Genomic DNA, 17,664 nt, shown 5'->3' with positions numbered 1-17,664 from the left:
GGCTTAACTTTCGCAAATATAAAGGTCAAGCAGTTCTATATTGGTCAAGCAGTTCTATATAGGTCAAGCTGTTCTATAAACTATGCAAACATATTCATTTTTTTAAAAGCAAGGAAGTAAAAATTGAATGTTCTTTACTTGTATTCCAAGAGTTATACTATTTTATACGCTAAGACCAACTAAAAATGTGTTAACTATCTCCGTGACAAACAAGGTTACAAAAGACAGTTTGTGTGGAAACACAAACTCAAAATCGGCCCCCGAAGTGGTCCACCCAGGCAGGCTTTAATATTTTCAGAAAGAACATCCGAATGAAATTATATCAAAGACAAATGAGAGATACGAATGGAGATCTTGTGTAGTGACCCAACGGTCCAGCAGATCAAAGGATAGGTGAAAGTGAATGTAAAGTTAGATGTGAACCTGGCCTAACTAGTTCCCCTTTCAGACCTTGTGGTCTATAGGGCAGATGTTCATCTGATTTTGTGGCCTACGGTTAACGAGGGTGTCATGTAGCCAGCACAACGACCAACCGCCTTTACTTTTCCCCAACTAATGTCAGGTACCCATTAGAGCTGAGTGGTTTCAGAGGCGCCCTAAGATTCCAAAGTTGAAAATCCCAGTCTTCACCAGGATTCGAACCCGGGACCCCCGATTCGGAAGTCAAGCGCTTTACCGCTCAGCCACCACGCGTCCCCTGGCCCAAGTCCTATAATCTAATTTTTTTGGAAAGGCTCAATCTCTAATTCAAATCCTCAAAATAAAAAATTTAAAAAAAAAAATATTTACGCAATTAAAAAAAAGTCAGAAAAAATGATGTTTATAAGATTACTATTTGTTTTAAATTTAGTTTAACTTATAATGCATACTAATTAGCTTTTTCTTTTTAAAAAACTTCTTGCATAACTGATTTTAAAAATTAGATTTTTCTCTTTCAGAAAAAAAAAAAGTAGCCGTTGCATCAGAACTTTGAATGGTCTAAAATATTGTGATGTTGGATTTTCAATATCTTTTCTAGTTTACGAGATCTAAACGGGACAGACGGAGAGACATTTCACACAAAACTAATATCGTCTTTTCCACTTTCGGGGGCCGCTAATAACCAATTAATAATTATAGAGAATGCTGCCAAAATATCTTTCTTTTTAATGTGTCCTAGTAGAAGTTTTCTTTTTTTTTTTAAAGTAAAGTTTAAAAATATACGATTGTAAATGTGTGTGTGTAGTCGCTGGATGAACTCTTTATGTAATGTTTGTTCTAGTAATGTGAATGTTGTGTCTGTTCTAGTAATGTGAATGTTGTGTCTGTTCTAGTTATGTGAATGTTGTGTCTGTTCTAGTTATGTGTATGTTTTGTCTGTTCTAGTTATGTGAATGTTGCTGCTGTGTTGGTTGTATAAGAGAAAAGAGTCCTTGTACTGTAACTTGTAATCACAACAAATTTCCATAAGAATCAATAAAGCAGTCTTAGTCTTATAAGATTACCGGTAGCATACACTAATAGTATCTGAAGTTAATCACATGACATAGATCTATTGAATATTATGTAGAGACATTTTTTTCTTTGAAGTGATGGCTGTAGTTTTCTCTGTATTTAGAACACTAAAACCACGCGTGTTGAGTACAAATCCTGATTGCGTTCCACGACGTCATCCCTTTGTGTGATAAAACAATTTTGGAAATCCCCCTGAAAAAAAAAAAGAATTTAAAAAGCGGAGCGGCGACCTCCGTCTTTGCATGGTAAATATTCGGTTGATCTCTGCGCTACTATTCTAGCCGGAAGCGATGTCTGATCAAGTAAAGCTGCCTTTAATCCCCTCCCTCTGAAGTTGGTGCTTCACGTGAGGGACACTGGAGAATCAGGACATGAACACGCGAGGGATTTTTGTTTTTTTTTGTCCTTTTTTTGACCGCGATGGATCAGCTGCTGAAACGTAGACACGCGAAATTTAAAAGATCAAGATTTGAGTGTTTATAGTGAGGCTAGAGATACGTCAGAAATAAGTTTTGAATCTCGTAGAGACCTTAGGTTCACCCCCCTCCTTTCTAGTTTATTTCACAATTTTCAAATATGACTTGAAAGTGAATTTTGATTTTAAATACAAGAAGAACTTTATGTGGACACGTTTGGTTCGGATTTCTTGTTGTTCTGTTAGCCTGTGGCTATCTATTTGTTAATTAAACTTACTGTTCTGTTAGCCTGTGGCTATCTATTTGTTAATTAAACTTACTGTTCTGTTAGACTGTGGTGATCTATTTCTTAATTAAACTTACTGTTCTGTTAGCCTGTGGCTATCTATTTCTTAATTAAACTTACTGTTCTATTAGCCTGTGGCTATCTATTTGTTAATTAAACTTACTGTTCTATTAGCCTGTGTCGATCTATTTCTTAATTAAACTTACTGTTCTGTTAGCCTGTGGTGATCTATTTCTTAATAAAACTTACTGTTCTGTTAGCCCAGTGTTTCTCAAACTTTTTTGTCTGGCGGCACAGTAAAAAAACTACAAAAATTTCGCGGCACACCACGAAGAGCAATAGTTGTTTTATAATAAAAAAGAAAAAAGATTTTACCCGTTTTTAAGTATCACATTTAATGTGAAGGGTGTGCCTGTTTATCGAGACTCCAGAGCCGACAAACAAATTCGCATTTCATCGTCTATTTTAAGAAGTCTTTCTCTTTTCTTAGACTTGATTTCAGTCAGTGCTGAAAATCCAAACTCACAAAACCATGAAGATGCAAATGGAAGAATTATTTTGATTGCTTTTAAACTGATTGCAGGATATAATTTGTTGATTGAAATCCAAAAGACATCCAGGCTTTTCTCGGCAAAACTTGACTTAAGAACTGCATCGTTTTTAAATCTATGAGCTGTTCTGCTTCTTCAGTTGTCAGATTTGTAGCTTCATTGTTTCCAAGTGGATAACTGACCCATCCATATTCATTACTTCCAATTGTTGGAAAGTAATGCTGCAATGCTGACTGCAGGTGTGTCAAAGTGTCCAAAATTTCGGGGGTGATTTCTTGATTTGAAGCACATTCATTGTAAGTAGGAAAGCAGTCGAAGACTCCTTTCGAGATCTTACTTTGCCACAAAGACAATTTTTCCCCAAATGACTTCAGTTTTGAGGATGCAGTGATGATGGTTTCCGATGGTCCTTGAAGACTTAAATTCAATGAATTAAATTTATCAAATAAATCAGAGAGAAATGTCACCTTAACCCACCAGATCTCGTCATGAATTGAAAATCCAAAGTCTTTTTTTTCACCCTCCAAGAATGATATCAACTCGGCCTTGAGTTGGACGACACGTTTTAACACTTTTCCCCTGGAGAGCCAACGAACGTTGGTATGATACAGAAGACATTTGTAGTCTGAGTCCATTGCTTCACAGAGCTGAGAGAAAAGTCGGGATGCAAGCGGTCGAGATTTGATGAAGTTTACAATTTCAATCACTTGATCCAGAACAGACATAAAATTTTTCGGAAAAAGATTTGAAGGCAAGAGCTTCTCTGTGGATCATACAGTGAACAACTAATACATTTGGATTTTCTTGACGCACAAGAGTGACGAATCTCTTTCTATTTCCTTTCATGGAAGGACAGCCATCGGTGCAAACGCTGACACAGTTTCTCCACTGTAGTTTGAATAGCAAAATGTTTTCGTTCACCACTTTCAAAATATCTTCGGCTTTGGTCGTAGTTTGTAAGTCTTTTCAAAATAAGAATTTGTTGACACATTTTTCATCCTTTATGAACCGAATAAAAGCTAGCAGCTGGGCTTTGTCGCTAACGTCTGTGGATTCATCAACTTGAAGAGACCACAGCAGAGACACTTCATCGTCAGTCACGTCGAAGTGTTCGCAGATTTGATCTTGTAAATCTGACGATAAGTCTTCAATTCTGCGCGAGATAGTATCATTTGACAAAGGAACTTTTTTAATTTTTTCGGCGGCATCGGGTCCAAGAATAGTTTCAACAACAATAGCTAAAGCTGGTGCAATGACTGATTCAGCCTCTGTGTGTGCTTTCTTGCGTTTTGCTAATAACTGAGCTATATTATAACTTGCAATTAATCCCTTTTCTGGCAGCTTTAGGTAGTTCGTAAGTTTCTTAGCTTGTTTATTTTGTTGAGCCCTGATATTTTCAAAGTATTCCTTCGGTTGCGCTTTTACAGCTGGATGTTTTGTTTCCTTGTGTCTCTTCAATTTGCTTGGAACAAGTGCCTCATTCGCCAGAGTTGCATTGCAGATCAGACAGAATGGCAATGGAACATCTTCAGGTCCCGAAGATATGAAACCATATCCGATGTAATCTTCTTTGTACCTTCGTTTGGTTCCTTGCTTTTCATTTAACGCTTGCGCAGTTTCATTCTTGCTAACGTATTTCTCCATGGATAACAATGAATAATGCTTATTGATAATTTGTTATTATTAAAATTCACCTAAACAATTTACATGAAACACATCGCTTATTATTTGTAATAGTAGGCTAGTACAGACTAACAAACACTTTCTTGTCTGTTTAAAGTTTAAATGCTGGTTTATTCAAGTTAGATCGTCCATATATAAAGGCTTAAAAGGAATTCAATTACCCCCCCCCCCCATCTGTTAATGAGCACATTCTTTCAACATGCCAGCATTGTGGGTTACTGGGTTACACTAACAGGACGGGGCTGACAAAACAATAACATTTACTATCACATTATTATCGTAACCAATTCAAGAACTGACGTGAGTCTGCTAAGGCGGCCTACATTTGAGTCATTATAATAATATTTGTATAGTGGACAATGCCATAACGGCCATAACCTGAATGTCAAACACCCCTTTCCGTCAATATGGAGCGACCCAATACTACTACTGGTCATTGGAAGTGGGGATGTCATCGCAACGTAAAAAAAAATTAATAGTAGGCAGACTTGTGTAACGCTGCACTTGTGGCTTTCTGAAAACTCCCGCGGCACACCTGCAAATCTTCGGCGGCACACTAGTGTGCCGCGGCACACAGTTTGAGAAACACTGTGTTAGCCAGTGGCTATCTATTTGTTAATTAAACTAACTGTTCTGTTAGCCAGTGGCTATCTATTTGTTAATTAAACTAACTGTTCTGTTAGCCAGTGGCTATCTATTTGTTAATTAAACTAACTGTTCTGTTAGCCAGTGGCTATCTATTTCTTAATTAAACTTACTGTTCTGTTAGCCAGTGGCTATCTATTTGTTAATTAAACTAACTGTTCTGTTAGCCAGTGGCTATCTATTTGTTAATTAAACTAACTGTTCTGTTAGCCAGTGGCTATCTATTTCTTAATTAAACTAACTGTTCTGTTAGCCAGTGGCTATCTATTTGTTAATTAAACTAACTGTTCTGTTAGCCAGTGGCTATGTATTTGTTAATTAAACTTACTGTTCTGTTAGCCAGTGGCTATCTATTTGTTAATTAAACTAACTGTTCTGTTAGCCAGTGGCTATCTATTTGTTAATTAAACTTACTGTTCTGTTAGCCAGTGGCTATCTATTTCTTAATTAAACTTACTGTTCTGTTAGCCAGTGACTATCTATTTGTTAATTAAACTTACTGTTTTGTTAGCCAGTGGCTATCTATTTGTTAATTAAACTTACTGTTCTGTTAGCCTGTGTCGATCTATTTCTTAATTAAACTTACTGTTCTGTTAGCCTGTGGTGATCTATTTCTTAATTAAACTTACTGTTCTATTAGCCTGTGGTGATCTATTTCTTAATTAAACTTACTGTTCTGTTAGCCTGTGTCGATCTATTTCCTAATTAAACTTACTGTTCTGTTAGCCTGTGTCGATCTATTTCTTAATTAAACTTACTGTTCTGTTAGCCAGTGTCGATCTATTTCTTAATTAAACTTACTGTTCTGTTAGCCTGTGGCGATCTATTTCTTAATTAAACTTACTGTTCTATTAGCCTGTGGTGATCTATTTCTTAATTAAACTTACTGTTCTGTTAGCCTGTGTCGATCTATTTCTTAATTAAACTTACTGTTCTGTTAGCCTGTGGTGATCTATTTCTTAATTAAACTTACTGTTCTGTTAGCCTGTGTCGATCTATTTCTTAATTAAACTTACTTTTCTGTTAGCCTGTGTCGATCTATTTCTTAATTAAACTTACTTTTCTGTTAGCCTGTGGTGATCTATTTCTTAATTAAACTTACTGTTCTGTTAGCCTGTGTCGATCTATTTCTTAATTAAACTTACTTTTCTGTTAGCCTGTGGTGATCTATTTCTTAATTAAACTTACTGTTCTGTTAGCCTGTGTCGATCTATTTCTTAATTAAACTTACTGTTCTGTTAGCCTGTGTCGATCTATTTCTTAATTAAACTTACTGTTCTGTTAGCCTGTGGTGATCTATTTCTTAATTAAACTTACTGTTCTATTAGCCTGTGTCGATCTATTTCTTAATTAAACTTACTGTTCTATTAGCCTGTGGTGATCTATTTCTTAATTAAACTTACTTTTCTGTTAGCCTGTGTCGATCTATTTCTTAATTAAACTTACTGTCCTATTAGCCTGTGGTGATCTATTTCTTAATTAAACTTACTGTTCTATTAGCCTGTGGCGATCTATTTGTTAATTAAACTTACTGTTCTGTTAGCCTGTGTCGATCTATTTCTTAATTAAACTTACTGTTCTGTTAGCCAGTGGCTATCTATTTCTTAATTAAACTTACTGTTCTATTAGCCTGTGGCGATCTATTTCTTAATTAAACTTACTGTTCTATTAGTCTGTGTCGATCTATTTCTTAATTAAACTTACTGTTCTATTAGCCTGTGGCTATCTATTTCTTAATTAAACTTACTGTTCTGTTAGCCTGTGTCGATCTATTTCTTAATTAAACTTACTGTTCTATTAGCCTGTGGCTATCTATTTCTTAATTAAACTTACTGTTCTATTAGCCTGTGGCTATCTATTTGTTAATTAAACTTACTGTTCTATTAGCCTGTGGCTATCTATTTGTTAATTAAACTTACTGTTCTGTTAGCCTGTGTCGATCTATTTCTTAATTAAACTTACTGTTCTGTTAGCCTGTGGCTATCTATTTGTTAATTAAACTTACTGTTCTGTTAGCCTGTGTCGATCTTTTTCTTAATTAAACTTACTGTTCTGTTAGCCTGTGGCTATCTATTTGTTAATTAAACTTACTGTTCTGTTAGCCAGTGGCTATCTATTTCTTAATTAAACTTACTGTTCTATTAGCCTGTGTCGATCTATTTCTTAATTAAACTTACTGTTCTATTAGCCTGTGGCTATCTATTTGTTAATTAAACTTACTGTTCTATTAGCCTGTAGCTATCTATTTGTTAATTAAACTTACTGTTCTGTTAGTCTGTGTCGATCTATTTCTTAATTAAACTTACTGTTCTATTAGCCTGTGGCGATCTATTTCTTAATTAAACTTACTGTTCTGTTAGCCTGTGGCTATCTATTTCTTAATTAAACTTACTGTTCTGTTAGTCTGTGGTGATCTATTTGTTAATTAAACTTACTGTTCTGTTAGTCTGTGTCGATCTATTTCTTAATTAAACTTACTGTTCTGTTAGTCTGTGACTATCTATTTGTTAATTAAACTTACTGTTCTGTTAGCCAGTGTCGATCTATTTCTTAATTAAACTTACTGTTCTGTTAGCCTGTGTCGATCTATTTCTTAATTAAACTTACTGTTCTATTAGCCTGTGGCTATCTATTTGTTAATTAAACTTACTGTTCTGTTAGTCTGTGTCGATCTATTTCTTAATTAAACTTACTGTTCTATTAGCCTGTGGCGATCTATTTCTTAATTAAACTTACTGTTCTGTTAGCCTGTGTCGATCTATTTCTTAATTAAACTTACTGTTCTATTAGCCTGTGGCTATCTATTTCTTAATTAAACTTACTGTTCTATTAGCCTGTGTCGATCTATTTCTTAATTAAACTTACTGTTCTATTAGCCTGTGGCTATCTATTTGTTAATTAAACTTACTGTTCTATTAGCCTGTGGCGATCTATTTCTTAATTAAACTTACTGTTCTGTTAGCCTGTGTCGATCTATTTCTTAATTAAACTTACTGTTCTATTAGCCTGTGGCTATCTATTTCTTAATTAAACTTACTGTTCTATTAGCCTGTGGCTATCTATTTGTTAATTAAACTTACTGTTCTATTAGCCTGTGTCGATCTATTTCTTAATTAAACTTACTGTTCTGTTAGCCTGTGTCGATCTATTTCTTAATTAAACTTACTGTTCTATTAGCCTGTGGCTATCTATTTCTTAATTAAACTTACTGTTCTATTAGCCTGTGGCTATCTATTTGTTAATTAAACTTACTGTTCTATTAGCCTGTGTCGATCTATTTCTTAATTAAACTTACTGTTCTGTTAGCCTGTGTCGATCTATTTCTTAATTAAACTTACTTTTCTGTTAGCCTGTGTCGATCTATTTCTTAATTAAACTTACTTTTCTGTTAGTCTGTGACTATCTATTTCTTAATTAAACTTACTTTTCTGTTAGCCTGTGTCGATCTATTTCTTAATTAAACTTACTGTTCTATTAGCCTGTGGCGATCTATTTGTTAATTAAACTTACTGTTCTGTTAGCCTGTGTCGATCTATTTCTTAATTAAACTTACTGTTCTATTAGCCTGTGGCTATCTATTTCTTAATTAAACTTACTGTTCTATTAGCCTGTGGTGATCTATTTCTTAATTAAACTTACTTTTCTGTTAGCCTGTGGTGATCTATTTCTTAATTAAACTTACTGTTCTGTTAGCCTGTGTCGATCTATTTCTTAATTAAACTTACTGTTCTATTAGCCTGTGGTGATCTATTTCTTAATTAAACTTACTGTTCTATTAGCCTGTGGCGATCTATTTGTTAATTAAACTTACTGTTCTGTTAGCCTGTGTCGATCTATTTCTTAATTAAACTTACTGTTCTGTTAGCCAGTGGCTATCTATTTCTTAATTAAACTTACTGTTCTATTAGCCTGTGGCGATCTATTTCTTAATTAAACTTACTGTTCTATTAGTCTGTGTCGATCTATTTCTTAATTAAACTTACTGTTCTATTAGCCTGTGGCTATCTATTTCTTAATTAAACTTACTGTTCTGTTAGCCTGTGTCGATCTATTTCTTAATTAAACTTACTGTTCTATTAGCCTGTGGCTATCTATTTCTTAATTAAACTTACTGTTCTATTAGCCTGTGGCTATCTATTTCTTAATTAAACTTACTGTTCTGTTAGCCTGTGGCTATCTATTTCTTAATTAAACTTACTGTTCTGTTAGTCTGTGGTGATCTATTTGTTAATTAAACTTACTGTTCTGTTAGTCTGTGTCGATCTATTTCTTAATTAAACTTACTGTTCTGTTAGTCTGTGACTATCTATTTGTTAATTAAACTTACTGTTCTGTTAGCTAGTGTCGATCTATTTCTTAATTAAACTTACTGTTCTGTTAGCCTGTGTCGATCTATTTCTTAATTAAACTTACTGTTCTATTAGCCTGTGTCGATCTATTTCTTAATTAAACTTACTGTTCTGTTAGCCTGTGGCTATCTATTTCTTAATTAAACTTACTGTTCTATTAGCCTGTGTCGATCTATTTCTTAATTAAACTTACTGTTCTATTAGCCTGTGGCGATCTATTTCTTAATTAAACTTACTGTTCTATTAGCCTGTGGCTATCTATTTCTTAATTAAACTTACTGTTCTATTAGCCTGTGTCGATCTATTTCTTAATTAAACTTACTGTTCTATTAGCCTGTGGCGATCTATTTCTTAATTAAACTTACTGTTCTATTAGCCTGTGGCTATCTATTTGTTAATTAAACTTACTGTTCTGTTAGTCTGTGTCGATCTATTTCTTAATTAAACTTACTGTTCTATTAGCCTGTGGCGATCTATTTCTTAATTAAACTTACTGTTCTGTTAGTCTGTGTCGATCTATTTCTTAATTAAACTTACTGTTCTGTTAGTCTGTGTCGATCTATTTCTTAATTAAACTTACTGTTCTATTAGCCTGTGGCTATCTATTTCTTAATTAAACTTACTGTTCTATTAGCCTGTGGCGATCTATTTCTTAATTAAACTTACTGTTCTGTTAGTCTGTGTCGATCTATTTCTTAATTAAACTAACTGTTCTATTAGCCTGTGGCTATCTATTTCTTAATTAAACTTACTGTTCTATTAGCCTGTGGCTATCTATTTGTTAATTAAACTTACTGTTCTATTAGCCTGTGGCGATCTATTTCTTAATTAAACTTACTGTTCTGTTAGCCTGTGTCGATCTATTTCTTAATTAAACTTACTGTTCTATTAGCCTGTGGCTATCTATTTCTTAATTAAACTTACTGTTCTATTAGCCTGTGGCTATCTATTTGTTAATTAAACTTACTGTTCTATTAGCCTGTGGCGATCTATTTGTTAATTAAACTTACTGTTCTGTTAGCCTGTGTCGATCTATTTCTTAATTAAACTTACTGTTCTATTAGCCTGTGGCTATCTATTTCTTAATTAAACTTACTGTTCTATTAGCCTGTGGCTATCTATTTCTTAATTAAACTTACTGTTCTATTAGCCTGTGTCGATCTATTTCTTAATTAAACTTACTGTTCTATTAGCCTGTGGCTATCTATTTCTTAATTAAACTTACTGTTCTATTAGCCTGTGGCTATCTATTTGTTAATTAAACTTACTGTTCTATTAGCCTGTGGCGATCTATTTCTTAATTAAACTTACTGTTCTATTAGCCTGTGGCTATCTATTTCTTAATTAAACTTACTGTTCTATTAGCCTGTGGCTATCTATTTGTTAATTAAACTTACTGTTCTATTAGCCTGTGGCTATCTATTTCTTAATTAAACTTACTGTTCTATTAGCCTGTGGCTATCTATTTCTTAATTAAACTTACTGTTCTGTTAGCCTGTGTCGATCTATTTCTTAATTAAACTAACTGTTCTGTTAGCCTGTGGCTATCTATTTCTTAATTAAACTAACTGTTCTGTTAGCCTGTGGCTATCTATTTCTTAATTAAACTAACTGTTCTGTTAGCCTGTGGCTATCTATTTCTTAATTAAACTAACTGTTCTGTTAGCCTGTGGCTATCTATTTCTTAATTAAACTAACTGTTCTGTTAGCCTGTGGTGATCTATTTCTTAATTAAACTTACTGTTGTGTTAGTCTGTGTCGATCTATTTCTTAATTAAACTTACTGTTGATTAAAAAAGAAGATGATGTAAAAGACATCTTTTGCCGACAATTCTCGAGGGTTTCATGTAGCTAGCACAACAACTAAAACCTCTTTTAAATTCCAAAACTAATGTCAGGTACCCATAAGAGTTTGATGGCCTCAGTGGCGTCCTAAAAATACCGAGGATATAATAACTGTCTTCACAGAGATCCCTCGGTTAAGCCACCATATATATAGATAAAACTTTCTATTCCAAGACAACAGTAGGGGTGGGGCGTTTTCCAATTGATTTATTATCATAAGATTTACATGTTGTCTTTCCATGCAACTGAACTAACCGACCTTCTTATACACATCAACTATCATCATTGGACACATCATACAAGCCATTACTAGTCATATATATGTCCACTAACTTCCTTCTGGACATACAAATCATTACAGAATAGATACATAAACATTATCACTGGACATACATACTAAGTTCATTACTGGACGTAAACATCGTAACTGGACATATATCAGCCTATTTACTGGATACACAGTCTTTAAACTAGACTGGAGTTCAATCCTCAAATAACCCTTTGGACATCGAAGAGGTCTTCTCACTCTACTCCTACAATAGAGCTATACACCACACTATCACAGCTATACCACTTTTACAATATCACTACTATAATACCACTACATCAACACTGTCTCATTCTGAATAGAAGTCAAGAAGTTGAAATACGCTCTAGAATTGAACCAGTTCTGATCAAGCTTTTTCGGCCTAGTGGACTAAATAAATGTCCAGCACACGTGGCATGGGGCCACATGACCACATTATAATTGTCATGTCTGATGTCCAGCACAGGCGGCATGGGGCCAAAATGGCCACATTATAATTGTCAAATCTAATGTCCAGCACACGCGGCATGGAGCCACATGACCACACTTTGTTTGTGAAGTCTATTGGGACCCTTCGACTTTATTAGGCTCTGTTGCCAAAGGTTTTGAGGGCCTGGATAGCGTCAGATCTGGTCCGCGGGCTGTGGTTTGGGCATCACAGAATGAAACAATATCATGAGACAAGAAACTGCAAAAGACAATTGAAATGAGGTGAATAACCTTAATCTTGATTCACATTCCGACATAAACTGAGCGAATTCTATCTCTAAGATCAACCCCGACTGTTGTATAATAAGACTTCTTTTTATCTCTTTGCAATTGCCTCCCTTTGCTATTGTTCAACATTCCGTCCCCTTTATCAAGGCTACATCGCCAAAATAAAATGGCTGTCACGGCGTGTAAGGGCTACCACGAATCCACCCCCAGTCCCTCCTATTTTATTGCCAAAACTGAAACAAACGGCCATTTAATCCAGACTGGCATCATATGACACTACAGTTTAGTTTGCCAGTTAAACTGTCGGATTTCTGGATCAGCGCGACATAACCCGACAATTCCTACATTAAAATACGAACAGAAAAGGAAAAAAAATGCTGGCAGTGTTCATGGACTCGAGGCTAAAATTTGATACTTTAACGGTTCGAGGCTATAAACTTGGACACGCGAAGTTTCGCGCCAGATTTCTTCGACTTTGTTTGCCAGTTAAAATAGCTTCTCTAACAAAATTATAATTTTATGTAAGATAAGCGATTTAGTAACGGCCCGCTATATGAAACACAATCTTTCTTTCTTCATCTCTAAGGGAGGTCCACGCCCCCCCCCCCCTTTTTTTTTAAATTAAATTTTAATTATGTTTTTTTTATTTGTTTTGGGGAACATTTCAATTGCATTCGACTGCTGCCCCCACCCCCAACCCATATATTTCTGTTTGGACGTACCTCGTATGTGGTTCTTTTTAAAGACAAAAGGAACCACAATGCATATTAAATTCAATACCAGTGAAAGATATTTGATATGCTACATGCTCTAGTGATTCGAGCCTTAATGACACATAGTCTGCTACTGCATGCAAGCAAGATGACATGTAAACATGCACGTAGGCACATCTAGAATTGTTCTAGTCCAAGGTCATTGTTCGCATTTTAAAAGTTAATGTGTAACATGTAACAACAACAACTATTGAAGTTAAGATCAGAGACAACTTCATAATGATTCAAATCAGACTGGATATATTTGAAAACAATCTTTGGATATCTTACTGTGAGTAGAACTCTTTGTGTTATGTTACGCATGCGCGATAAAATCTAATATAGTATTATTTCCGGTATCATTTTATTGACAAAATCGTGTTGTTTGCTGTAGTCTCAGTTCTAGACACAGTCAAAGTCAAGTGTTTTAACATCTAGTTATTTACAATAATAATAAATAATAAAATTTCTACTATAACTCAATGTGTACTATTTTTTTATACTCTGCGTTACATATTGGTTTAAATAATCATTAGCTTATTATATAGGCCTATCTGAATTATTTATAGGTGTGAGCAGGGTTGTTGTTTTTTTGTGACGGTACGCACCGGTACGGAATACAGGCACCTTTTTGAAAACAAATATTACTTTTCTGGTATTTTAACGTATATTATTAATTTTAGTAGTTAAAAGTTAGGCAATCAACTACTGAGTACCGGCATCTAACCACTGAGTACCGGCACCTATTTCGTTTTACAAAAAAAAAAAGCACTGGGTGTGAGTGAGTGTTTGTCTTCTGTAGAAGTACTTATTTTACAAAGCTAATAACAACTCACTTGTCTGGTAAAAGGTTTGCACACGTTATTTCTCCCACACCCAATTTCAAATGAAGTGGAAACTTTGCTCAATTATTTATTGCACCTAACAAAACATGAACCAAGTTAGTCCAGCTCGAGCCTGTGTCTGTTGTGTTGATTTTTTTCGAGAACGTTTTTTTTTCCCGCCCTTGGACATTGGGTTTGATAAGATGCACTGAAATTAGTTGACCTGACTTAAAACGGCCATTGGGAAGTATTGTAAGCACCTTTATAATGGTGATCTTTTCCAAGAAGCAAGAGAATGTCAACTTGGTAGCTAATGAACATATTGAAGTCAGTGACTCTGGACATTCTTGTAAAACACTTTTAAATTAATTGAACATAGGTGCACGCCGGAAGCTCTATAAATATCAACTCAGGCACTACTTTGCTCTTCCTGGTATCGAGAAAGGCAGCTGTCAGTAAAGGGACCTCTGGAAGACAAATCTGGAGAGCTCTCATGTAGGTCGCGGGACACACTATGGGGGCCTTAATGTGACTATGACATTTCGACGTTTATATCACAGGAGAGCGTTCAGCTCATTCCCACTAATTATTAACTAATAATTATCGGTGCTTGTGTGATACGTAATCATTATTTTTGTGTGTGGTGCCCCAGCAGTCCAGCAGACCAATGGATAGGTGAAAGTGAAAGTTAGATGTGAACCTGGCCTAACTAATGTCTTATAATGAATATCTAATTGATCTAATTGTTTTGTAAAGGGCCAATCTCTTATTCCTCAAGAATAAAACATTTCCGTAAAAAAAAATTTTAAAAATTTAAATTAAAAAAAAAAAAATTCTTTGGTTAGGTGTTCAATTGTATTAGTAGCTCTGCAGTTCACGCGATAATATGAAAAACTACTCATTAATTGTTGTTTAAATTATGTCTGACTTATATGCATATTAAATAGATTTTTTTCTCTTTAAAAAATAAAAAAAAATTTTTTGTTTGTAAATATAGTACTTTGTATAATAGAACTTTCATAACCTAACAATAGAAATATAAAAAAAATGTTTACAAAAAAATCTACAACCGTTTGCATAAATATGTTAAAAGTATAGTTTACATGAGCAGTTTCGCCGGGCTTAATATCTAAGCCACACGAGCAGGCCAGGTGCTGGACTTAGTTGTCAGAGGCTATTTGAGACGCACGCCATTATGAGTATTTTATAGACAATGGGAGCTTAACCCCATTGACAGCCCTGGCCATGACAACCTTTGAAACCATGTCTACATATCCTCCACTAACAAAGAGCCCCACGTGTCTGTTACTGTTAATAGTGAATAGTTGTAAAAGTGGTGTATTTTTTAATATGAAAAAAACTGTTTGCATAAGTGATATAAAAAATTAGATTTTTCGCTTTCAGAAAGAAAAGTAGCCGTTACATCAGAACTTTGTATGGTCTAAAATATTGTGATGTCGGATTGTCACTATCTTTTCTAGTTTTCGAGATCTAAACGAGACGGACGGACAGACAGGCCACACAAAACTGCGTCTTTTTCCCCTTTCGGGAGCCGCTAAAAATAGAATTTAAATTTTGCATATCATATGTTTTGATGTCTATTTCAACAGCGTACATTTTGTTATATTGTTTTGTACTGAACAAACTGTAAAGCTAACAAGGTTATAAAGACAGTTTGTGTGGAGACACAAACTCAAAATCGGCCCTTGAAATGGTCCATGCAATAAGGTAAAAAGACAGGTTTCAATATTTTCAGAAAGAAAATCATAATGAAATTCTATCAAAGAAAAATGACAGAGAAGAATGGAGAAAGAAGGATGACGGATCTTGTGGTGCTCAGCGGTCTACAGACCCAGAGATAGGTGAAAGTGAATGTGAAGTTAGATGTGAACCTGACCTAACTAATGTCTTATGATGAATATATAATTGCTCTAATTGTTTTGTAAAGGGACAATCTCTTATTCCTCAAGAAAAAAACATTACCTTAAAAAAAATAATAATTTCCTTTAGTTCAGTGTTCTAAGCCTGTGAGGTACTGCTGCAGTTCACGCAATAATATGACAAACTATTTATTAATTGTCTTTTTTAAAATACAGCTATACAAATGTAAAATATTTTTTTTTACAAAAAAATCTATAACCGTTTGCATAAATGTGTTAAAAATATGGCATATAGTCATCTACTAGAATCCACCCTAATAAGAAGCATTCAGTGTTTGTTATTATTAATAGTGAGTAGTTTTAAAAGTGATCTGTTTTTATGAAAAAAAACTGCTTGCATAAGTGATTTAAAAAATTAGAATATTCGATTTCAAAAAAGAAAAAAGTAGCCGTTGCATCATAACTTTGAATGGTCTAAAATATTATGATGTCGGATTTTCACTATCTTTTCTAGTTTACGAGATCTAAACGGGACGGACGAACAGACGGACAGACATCCACACAAAACTAATAGCGTCTTTTCCCCTTTCTGGAGCCGCTAATAACAATGTCAGCAAATTTTTGAAATTACTATTATTTTATCTATTAATTTCTGAACACATAAAAAATAATAGTTTGTTGAGCTTCCTTTAACAGCAATCAAATGTCAATGATTTACCACCTAAGTCAATGGTAGAAGACCAGGTACAAGATCAATCTTTGGCCATATACGACAATACGTAATATTACCAAAAATTACTTCCACTTGAGATCTGAAATACAAATTCAACACATTTTTTTACAAACCTCACTCTGTCTGTCTGTCTAGCAAAAAGTTTGTACATTTTATTTCTCACACACCCATTCTCGGATCAAGTGGAAAATGTGTAGAATTGTTCATTGGCGAAGACAATACATGATTAATACAAACAAACAAATATAATCAGTCATTCATTACTAGTTATTAATTATTTTGTTTTGCTACCAAGACGGGAAATTAATCCTCCAGTATTCAAAGGTATGGCTTAATACCCTTAGATAATTGTACAAGTTATTTCTGCCACACCCAATTTTAGATCGAACCTTGAAACAATTATTTATTGTACCTAGCAAAACACGAATCGATAACAAATTAACCAATAATAGTTAATGATTATTGGTTATGAATTATTTTGTTTGTTATCAAAACTTCCATAGAGAGACAAAAGTCATGGTTACGTCCAGATCTATATATACATTAAAAGGTCACTATAATATGTCAGAAAGTTTCACACTTAGTACAATACAATTTCCTTGCTCAGTAAATCAAATCAAAGTTTAGAACACATACTTCTCAATCGTTTCTAGTCTTGAGAACCACTTACTTACTAACAGGTAGTCCAGGCCGATACTGAACTAATAGACATTCGCGTTCGTCATAAACTCGAGCGTGGTAAGATCATCTTCCTGTTCATAAGTACGTCTTGTTCACTCCTGTACCTTGTTACAAATGTTATAGCATTCGTATTTTCATAACAAGTTATAGTGTCAAATAATGAGTACAAGGAATCATATAATTAATTATATAGAAATCATTTTCAGTATTTCAACTATTGCTCTAATATTTCCATTTTTTTTCTTTTGTTAAAGGAAATTATAGCATAGAAGTTTTGTCCAAGATTTGCTGATAAAAACTTACACGCTAAGGTGAGTACCTCACTCTACTGTATGACTATTGCTTTGAGTGTATGTACCTCACTCTACTGTATGACTATTGCTTTGAGTCTATCGCTACGTTTTATTTTGCTCCAATCAAGACTTAGAACACACATGCGAGTCCGCACAGCTGATCGACTTTTGAGACGCTCCTTACAGAACTTGATAACTCAACATTTCA

At 34.4% G+C, this 17,664-nt stretch overlaps 1 protein-coding gene across 5 annotated transcripts in view; it reads left to right on the top strand.

The window, feature by feature from the left end:
* The window catches only part of LOC106069424 (four-jointed box protein 1-like), a 158,280-nt gene that overhangs the window by 53,246 nt on the left and 87,370 nt on the right, over window positions 1–17,664 (top strand). For 3 of the 5 annotated variants that reach the window (XM_056034057.1, XM_013229079.2, XM_013229081.2), the window contains exon 2: window positions 17,418–17,474. The gene's annotated coding sequence lies outside the window, so the exon portion shown is untranslated. Of the gene's footprint in view, window positions 1–13,157; window positions 13,338–17,417; window positions 17,475–17,664 lie in introns of those variants that run through there. The other 2 variants (XM_056034056.1, XM_013229080.2) reach the window with 1 other exon arrangement.

Source organism: Biomphalaria glabrata, chromosome 6 (assembly GCF_947242115.1).
Source record: "Biomphalaria glabrata chromosome 6, xgBioGlab47.1, whole genome shotgun sequence".
Classification (NCBI taxonomy): Eukaryota; Metazoa; Mollusca; class Gastropoda; family Planorbidae; genus Biomphalaria; species Biomphalaria glabrata.
Note: the sequence above shows the minus strand (reverse complement) of the source record. Positions and strands in the feature narration are given on the sequence as shown.